Source organism: Meriones unguiculatus, chromosome X, assembly GCF_030254825.1.
Source record: "Meriones unguiculatus strain TT.TT164.6M chromosome X, Bangor_MerUng_6.1, whole genome shotgun sequence".
Classification (NCBI taxonomy): Eukaryota; Metazoa; Chordata; class Mammalia; order Rodentia; family Muridae; genus Meriones; species Meriones unguiculatus.
In genome coordinates, this window is record NC_083369.1 from 12344220 (window position 1) to 12353602 (window position 9383).

The following is a 9383-nucleotide window of genomic DNA, read 5'->3' on the forward strand; positions in this document are numbered from 1 at the left end:
TAATAGACATATAATACAGGATAAATCCACAAAAATCAGTACATCTAAAGGAGAGCTGGAAGGAGGAATCTGGGTAAGATGGTCAATCCTCACTCGGAAAAATAAACAAGATGGACATTGGAAGAAGGAGAAAACAGGAAACAAGACAGGAGAAGGCCTCTAAAAGACTCTACCCAGCATTGTATTAAAACAGATAATGAGACCCTTAAACAAACTGGGCAGCTTGCAAGAAATCTTAGGAAAGAAGGGGGAGACAGTAAGATCTGGAGAGGACAGGAGCTCCACAAGTATAGCAACAGAACTAAAATATCTGGGCACAGGGGTCTTTTCTGAGACTGATTCTCGAACCAAAGACCATGGATGGAGATGAACCCCTCACAAATGCAGCCCATGGCAGCTCAGTCTCCAAGTGGGTTCCCTAGTAAGGGGAAGAGGGACGGTCTCTTACCTGAACTTAGTGCCTAGCTCTTTGAGTGCCTCCCTTCGATGGGGGAGCACCCTTGCCAAGCCAGAGAGGAGAACAATGCAACCAGTTTGGATGAGACCGGATAAAGAACGGTCAGATGGAAGGGGAGGAGGACTTCCCTTATCCACGGACTTGGAGAGGGGCATAGGAGGAGATGACGGAGAGAGGGTGGGATTGGGAAGGGAGGAGGGAGGGTGCTACAGCTGGGATACAAAGCGAATAAACTGTAATTAATATTAAAAACATAAAAAATTAATTAAATTAAATTAATTTATTTAATTAAATAAAATAAATTAAATTAAAAAAATGTCCATTTTGGCTCAGTGTTTCAGATGTTCAAACCCATGGCTTGTTGGTACCTGATTTTGGCATGTGGTTGGATAACAATATAGCATGGGGTATTCAACTCATAGCCAAAAGAATAAGATGTACAATTTCCTTTTAATCACATATTCCCAATAACCTACCTCCTCTCGCAGCACAGAGAAAGCTTAAGTTCTTAGCTCTATATATAGCTGAAGAGGAGTTTGATCTCCTCATCTTCTTCCTTCTTTCCAAAGTGCTGATAGTATAGGCATGTACCACTAGGTCAAGCTCTTTCTCAAATTCTTTACAATTGCCATCCCTTGCCCAAACAATAAAGTTTTTTGTACAGATTAGAATATTTTTCTATTAAACAAACCCTGAAAATATTTTTTAGGAAGCACCCGGTTGTTACATTTGGACAAAATAATGTTTAAATTTTTATTTTTTTTGGCCTTTAAAGGTTTTAATAAAAAACAATCATTACAGTTTTCCAAACACAACTTTCCACTTTAAATGCTATTTTTCGTCAACTGGAATTCTCATCTATATTTTAGCATTACGTCTCCCCTCCCTTCAAACTTCAAGTTTTTAAGTCTTCACTATCAAGACCTAGTGACAGCACCCAGCATTCCCAATAGGAAACTGACTTTACACTGTATGAAGTTTAGACACCAATAGGCACATTAAAACTTAAATTTAATTTCTGATAGGGCATTTCAAATCTCAACAGGAATATAGTGACATCATGATACACATGGACACAACATTTTATTCTATTAGCAGTCATGAGCTATACTTCTTGTAGATGAAGATATTTGGCAACTGACAGTTGTGTTAACTTTAATCAAAACATTTTTATTTTTTATTCTTGAAAATAAGGTAGCTCTGGAAGATGGGCACTTCATACATGCTACAGCTTAGGCACCCATAGGGCAGTTTATCTGTAAGAGTGATGAGCACCCAGGTATTAGTTCAGAGGAATTTCAAATAATTATTTTAAGCTGGTGCAAATATAGTAGAAAAATAGGCTTTAAATATTCAGTCAATGAAGGTGATTCCCCAAAGAGACACTGAGTATATGTTCTGTATCCCTCCACATTCACCTGAATTTTTCTATTCCAGAAGTGGTGTCATTACAAGATATCAACCACCCTCTATGAAAACCTTGCATGATGTCACTACCCCAGTGACACTGATAACAACTCTGGTGTGTATGTTTGTACAGATTACAAAGACACACCTTTTATTTTATGACATTAAAATGTCTTACTACATTGAAGGTTTATGGCTCACGCCATACAACCTACAGGAGACATTCTCTTAATACAAAATAATTCATACTTTTTAGAACTGCATAGGATTTCTTCAGGAGTGTTGTTAATTCCAAAAATGTTAAGTTCAAAATATGAGGAGAACATAATATATCCAATAATTTTGGCCTTTAATAGAGAGCTATTCTGCAATTTAACGAAGACCGATTGTTAATATCCAAGTCAAAGGAAAAGTTAATTTTCCAAAAGAAGACTACCTGATGCCATCCCACAGAGGAAAATCCCAACAACCAACTTGAATGACAAGTTACTTAGCATTCTATGATTGCAAAAAGTAAGTGAAATAATTAACATAAGAATGTCCATTTTGGCTCACTTTTGCAGAGGTTCAAACCCTTGGCTGGTTTGTTCTTGATTTGGACCTGTGATGAGGTAACAATGTAGCAAGGAGCACACAATTCATAGTCAGTTTAAAAGAAGAGAAAATTGTAACCAACTTATCTCAAAGACAGTAAGCAAAAACAAGTTTAAGGTGTTCAGAACCACAAAGAATTTTAAAATTCTACATTTGATTGTTTTTTCAAATTCTGAATGCTTTCTACAGTTTGTGGTGAAACTGGATTCCAACATATTGTTTCAAGCTGTACATAGAAATGCTAAGATTCCTGGTGTGGAAACAAAGGTATGTCAGAAATAGTACAGATGATAATGATTCCATGTTTTCTAGAACTCTACATAAGATTCAGTTCTGTGGAGGACTTTTTACTTTCTGTCCTTTCATAATAACCATAGGAAGTCACTTTGAGAGGAGAAACCACAAGATTGTAATAAAAGGTGGCAGACCAACCTGCATCCCAGCATGCCCTACTGTACAATGGACTTCTTACAGAGTTTGGAAGTCCTTCAGCAACTGACCACCACAGGTGGTTCCAATCTGACAAGCTGCAGGAAGGCCTATTTGAGAAAATGTTCTACATGTTCAATGGTTGCATTTGCTGAGGCAGATAAATTTGGTTTTTAGTGGCTTAACATGCTCAATGTATGCTCAATGTAGTACCCATAGACTCCAGTGCTAGAGACATCAGGTTCACGTGAACTAAGACACTATTCCACAACTCTCTTACTGTTCTCTTCTCTTGAAGGGCCTGGCTGTGAGACAGCAGCAGCTTTTGGTGTTTCTGGACAATTTCCTTTATAGAATTCACTCCTTTGCTTTAATTTTTTTCCTCTGGACCTGCAGTTAATTTGTACTCTATATTTTGTAATTTTTGATCCAGCTTCAGGTTATTATGAGGGTTGGCCTCAAGCACTTTAATGTTGCACTTCAGACATCCATCTGTTGCTATGTTTAAAATGTTTTACGATGCAGCCTTTACAGAAGATATGAAGACATTCTGTAATGGTTGTCACAGTCACATCTATTAAATAGCTTTTGCAAATAGAACAGGAGATGTGTGGGGTCAGGTGCGAGAGAGAAACGAGGTGCTCTTCCTGGTCAGACTCCATAGCTGCCTTCTCCTCTTCTTGCTGAGTAGGCTCAGAAACCAGGTATTTCTGAGTTCCCACCTCCATGCTGGTGGACTGGTCCTCTTCATCAGTTGGAGGTGCTGTTGTGGTTACAAGTCCTGGGATGCAGGCCAAAAGACCTCCTCTGCTTCCTCTGTGCCCTCTGTTTTGGCAGCATCCAGGCTGTCCTCCTGGACCTCTAGGCTGCTCTTCATAGCTGGTCCGGCAGGGAACAAACTGGGCAATGGCATGGCCAGATTTTGCTGCAAGGCAGATATGAGAAGTGAGGCAGAGGTGAGAGATAGTTCGACGTGTTGAGGCAAAAAGATTGAGACCTTGAAGTGTGACCTGAAGAGAATGGAAAACCTGTCCATGAGAGATCATAACGTGAAACCAGACTCTGAGATTAGACCACCGGGTGCAATCCTGAGTTGAATCAAGGCAAGACCAGGAAGCAAAGCAAAATCTGGAGAAGAGACGAGATGAGCCAGTGTTGGAATCAGAGATGAGACAGGCGAGGTGAGACAGAGAGTCAGGTGAGGCCACACCAGACAGTGAGGTCCGTCCAAAGCTGACTGGGATTTAGGAAAGTCCAGACCAGACAGAGGGTCTGGAGAGGCCAGAATCCAGACCCAGGGGCCAGAAGAGGCCAGAACCCAGACCCTCAGTCTGGCGAGAGGAGACCTGGACTTAGGGCAAGACTCGATGTTGAGGCAGTGGAACTGGACCCCAAGATCAGAAAGTGAGGGGAGTAAGGAAGCACCGTAAGATTTAGGAAGCACTTAGAGGCTCGATGTGGCACGGAGGGACGAGACCAGGAAGTTAGGCCAGATCAGAAGGCAAGACTATATCTTGAGGAAAGACCTCCGGGGAAGGTAAGATGACACCAGGAAGGAAGCCAGGTGACATCACAAGATGATGTCAGGGCCACTAGGAAAGGCAAAACCATGAGACGAGGTAAGACCAAGAGGTGGACTGTTTGAAGTGAGATTAGGGTAGGTGAGACCATCTCAGGGAAGGGGATGCTGAGTACAAACAGAAAGCTGAGCACGGACAAGCAATAGGACGGTGAAGTGGCAATAAACAGAGTTCGGCCAGGCCAAGAGGTGATAGTGGAAGAAGCAAATGAAACAGAGTGGGGTGGGGCAACAAGCTGAATCTAGAGAAGTTAGGCAGAGGAACCAATGTTGGGGAACTGCAGAGGTGGCTGGGAAACTGTTCATCTAAGACAATCTGAAATAACAGAGCCAAACTGGGCAGTGGTAGCCCATGGCTTTAATCCCAGCACTTGAGAGGCAGAAGCAGGTGGATCTCTGAATTTGAAACCAGCCTGCTCTACAGAGTGAGTTCCAAAACCAGCCAGGCTATGCAGAGAAACTCTGCTTCAAAAACAAACCAAAACCAAACCAAAACAAAACAAACAAAACAAAACAAACAAAACAAAACAAGGATAATCCCAATGAAACAAAAACGCCTCCCACACCCAGAAAAAAAAGAAAGAAACAAATTGCAGAGTTTACATGGGAGCCAAGATTATTTTTGCTAGAAAATATGACATTTCTGTTTTGAAATGTATATTGAGAAGAACCGTCTATTGACTAAGGATGGGAATCCAAGTACTATTTGAGCTTCTCCTGCTCCCTTTCATCTTTCCCTCTCAGGCTCTCTCACTCCTCCTTTCTCCATTTTGTATCATTTTCCCTCTTTATCTCCCTCTGACCTTCTCTCTCCGTTTCCCCCATTCTTTCCCCCTCTTGTTGGTTGTTATGTATAATTTGTTATATTTTTTTGTGGTAACAGAAATCGAACCTAGGATCTTCTCTATGTTCAGTGATTCCTCAATCACTGAACTATATCTTCATTTTTATTTTTTATTTTTGAGACACCTAACAGAGCACATTAAATTTCTGAATGAGCTGCAGGATATCTTGAATGGGTAAAATTTGGTGGAATTTAGGCAAGATTATATATAATGCCCCCCCCCCCTTTATTAAGCATTCTTGCTGAGTTCCAGGGATTGTAATAGGAACCCTCAGGATTAGAATTTTCTGAAAAATCTAAACTGGGGATGTGACTAGGCACTGGACTACAGGAACCTTGGCACTAGTGGAATTACTCATCATCCAGGAGACTACCTATCAGTTCTAAAAATTTTGTTTTCCTGATGAATCTGCATAATGTATATATCATTTCTTTCATCTTGTCTAAAAATTTTAATGCTTTTACGGGTAAGATGAAAAAAGACTCAGGATTTATCTTTTCTGAGTTCTGGCCAGAACTGTAAATTTTTTTTTTTCCTTTCAGTGGACCATAGTTTGCTGTAACATGACCTTTTCTGTTCCCCACTGTTAAAGAACAGCAACACAGCCAAGGTTACTGATGATTCAGTATGTTATACCCACAGCACCTTCAGAAAAGGTCCATGCCTAGTCTTTTTTTTAATTAAATTTTTATTTTTGTATTAGTTACAGTTTATTTATTTTGTATCCCAGCTGTAGCCCTCTCCCTCATTCCCTCCCAATCCCACCCTCCCTCACTCATCTGCTCCCTGCCCCTCTCTAAGTCCACTGATAGGGGAGGTCCACCTCCCCTTCCATCTGACGCTAGTTTGTCAGGTCTCTTCAGGACTTGCTGCAATGTCTTCCTCTGTGGCCTAGCAAGGCTGCTTCTCCCTAGAGGCAGGGGGAAGTCAGAGAGGCAGCCATTGAGTTCATGTTCCACTTACTAGGGAACCCACTTGGGTACTGAGCTGCCATGGGCTACATCAGAGCAGGGGTTCTAGGTTTTATCCATGCATGGTCCTTGGTGGGAGAAACAGTCTTATAGAAGACCCCTGTGCCCAGCTATATTTGGTCTTTGTGGAGCTCCTGTCCTCTCCAGGTCATACTAACTCCCCCTTCTTTCATATGATTCAGTGCACTCTGCCAAAGGTTTGGTTATGAGTCTCAGCATCTGATTTGATACACTACTATACCTAGTAGTCTTTCACAGGCCCTCTGTCCTGTTACTTGTTTTCTCCTACATCCAATGTTCACCCCATTTGTCTTTCTAAGTATGGATTGATCATGTTACCCCAGGTCCTCTTTCTTGTTTATCTTCTTCAGGTATACAGATTGTAGTATGCTTATCCTATCTTATAGGTCTAGTATGCACTTATAAGTGAGTATATACCATGTGTGTCTTTCTGCTTCTGGGATAACTCACTCAGGATGATCTTTTCTAGATCCCATCATTTGCCTGCAAAGTTCATAATTTACTTGTTTTTAATTGCTGAGTAGTATTCCATTGTGTAAATGTACCAAAATTTCTGTATTCATTCCTCCTTTGGTGGACATTTGTTTCCAGCTTCTGGCTATTACAAATAAAGCTGCTACAAACATGGTTGAGCAAATGTCCTTGTTGTGTACTTGAGCCTCTTTTGGATATATGCCCAGTAGTGGTATGGCTGGATCTTGAGGAAGCGCTATTCCTAGTTGTCTGAGAAAGCGCCAGATTGATTTCCAGAGTGGTTGTAGAAGTTTACATTCCCACCAGCAATGGAGGAGGTTTCCCCTTTTCTCCACAACCTCTCCAGCATGTGTTGTCACTTGAGTTTTTGATCTTGGCCATTCTGATGGGTGTAAGGTGAAATCTCAGGGTTGTTTTGATTTGTATCTCCCTGATGGCTAAGAATGTTGAACATGTATTTAAGTGTTTCTCTGCCATTCTATATTCCTCTACAGAGACCATGCCTACCTAGTCTTGTAGAAACCTCCACAGTGACGTTTGGCTGACCATTAACAAAGGGCTCTGGAGTGTACTATCTTCCTACTGAACAGTGTAGGCCCACCTGGATAGGAAAGCAACAGTGATAGTTGTCTCAACACTCATCAGTGCTGCCCTGTCTATTGAGCAGGCTGTTCCAAAACACTTACAAATAAATTAAACTTCACCTTTTAGAAGGATTTTTTTAACTTAGTCTATCTGCTCAGTGTTAAATGGGGTGCCATCAGAAGGGGACTCTCTGGATTTAAGTGATTAACTCAGATTATGACAGCACTTTTAGAAAAGTCCATTTTCAAGTTGTGAATTTAGGATGGAAATAACAAGCAAAAACAAAGCAACAAAAGCACTAACTGCAACAGTAGCTCTAGTCTACAGTAGAAGTGAGAATGATATTTACTAGGAGAAAGGACCTTGATATTGTGATTGGGCTTTGAAATAATAGAACATTAGAAGCTATATATATATATATATATATATATATGCATAATATTACATAATATATAATATGTTACATATACATGTAAAAACCTGGGCAAAACAGAGTCCTAATGGCAAGAGGCTTTCCTTTGGAAAGGAATCTAAGTAGGAGGATCACTTAAAGTATCCCTTTGGTGCCTACTGGTGCCTTTAAGTATTGCTATGCAAATAAATGAGTGGCATGTTGTCCTAAAGAGAGGCCAGACTACCCTTCTTGTTTTACACTAGAGGTGCAGTTGCTCTTTAGTCATTGTGATTATAAGCAATTAGGAGTTAATTGTCATTCACAAAAACACTTTGTTATATTTATGGATGTCAGGAAGAAAGACTGCGCCACATAATGTAAAATCAAAGGAGGAGGCTCTGTGGTTGATTAGGAGGAAAGGAAAAAGGGAAATGTGGGCAAGGAATTTTATTGGTGTCTCCCAGGAAAGTATTTAATTATCTTTTGACTTTTTGATTATAGAATTCTTATTAGAATGAGAAGGATTTCATTTGTATTTACCTGATGATTAGTAATGTCGAGATCTTTTCCATGTATCTGTTAGCTATATGAATCTCTTAAGAAATGTCTACTTAAGTCTTTTGCAGACTTCTTGATTGGGTATTTTGAGTTGGGATAATATTTTCAAAGATAGTATATTATTCTATAGCCCAGAGTATCCTAGAACTCAATAAATAGACCACTCTGGTTTAAAAATCTTTACAGTCCTGCCCCAGCTTCCTGAGTGCTAGAAGATATAGGGATGAACCACTCTACTTAGTTTTCTGTGCTGTCTAGTCTTGTGTCAACTTTACATTAGCTAGAGTTATATTGAAGGGAGAAAACTTCAGTTGAGAGACTGCTGCCCTAAGATTCAGATGTAAGTTCTTTGTTTTTTGTTTTTTGATTTGTGATTGATGGGGGAGGGTACAGCCCAGGGTGGATGGCATCATCCCTGGGCTGGTGGTCCTGGGTTCTATAAAAAAATAGGCTGAGCAAGCCAAGGGGGGCAAGCCAGTAAGCAGCACTCCTCCATGGCCTCTACATCACCCCTTGCCTCCAGGGTCCCTGCCTTATTTGAATTCTTGTGCTGAATTCCTAAAATAATGATCCATGCTGTGGAAGTGTAATCTAAATAAATCCTTTTCTCCTTAACTTACTTTTTGATCATGGAATTTTGATTCAGCAGTAGAAACACTAAGATATTTGCAGTTCTGAATGTTGTTAGTCTTCTTGAGCTTTAGATATTTACAAATTCTGGATATTTACCTTTGTTAGATACTCTACAAATTTTTCTCCCATTCTGTAGGTTGTCTCTTCTGATGGTTTTTTTTTTTTTTTTGTGTGTGTGTGTGTGTGGTATAGAAGAATTTTAGTTTGAAATAATTCCCATTTATCTATTTTTATTTTGTTTCCTGTGTATTTGGGTCTAGTCTAAAATTCTATATCCATTACAATATCCTCAGCTCTCCCCCTATGTGTTCTTCTGCTACTTCTGTCATTCTAGGCCTTACATTTAAATGTTTTTAATTGATTTAAACTTTAAGTAATTTAAACCTTGTAAGTGAAAGAATTTCAGTTACGTTATTATTTAGGTGGTTCTCTAATA

At 40.0% G+C, this 9383-nt stretch overlaps 1 pseudogene; it reads right to left on the reverse strand.

Moving 5' to 3' along the window:
- Positions 1-3147: 3147 nt before the first annotated feature.
- On the reverse strand, positions 3148-3800 carry LOC110543270 (polycomb group RING finger protein 6-like; annotated as a pseudogene).
- Positions 3801-9383: the final 5583 nt, after the last annotated feature.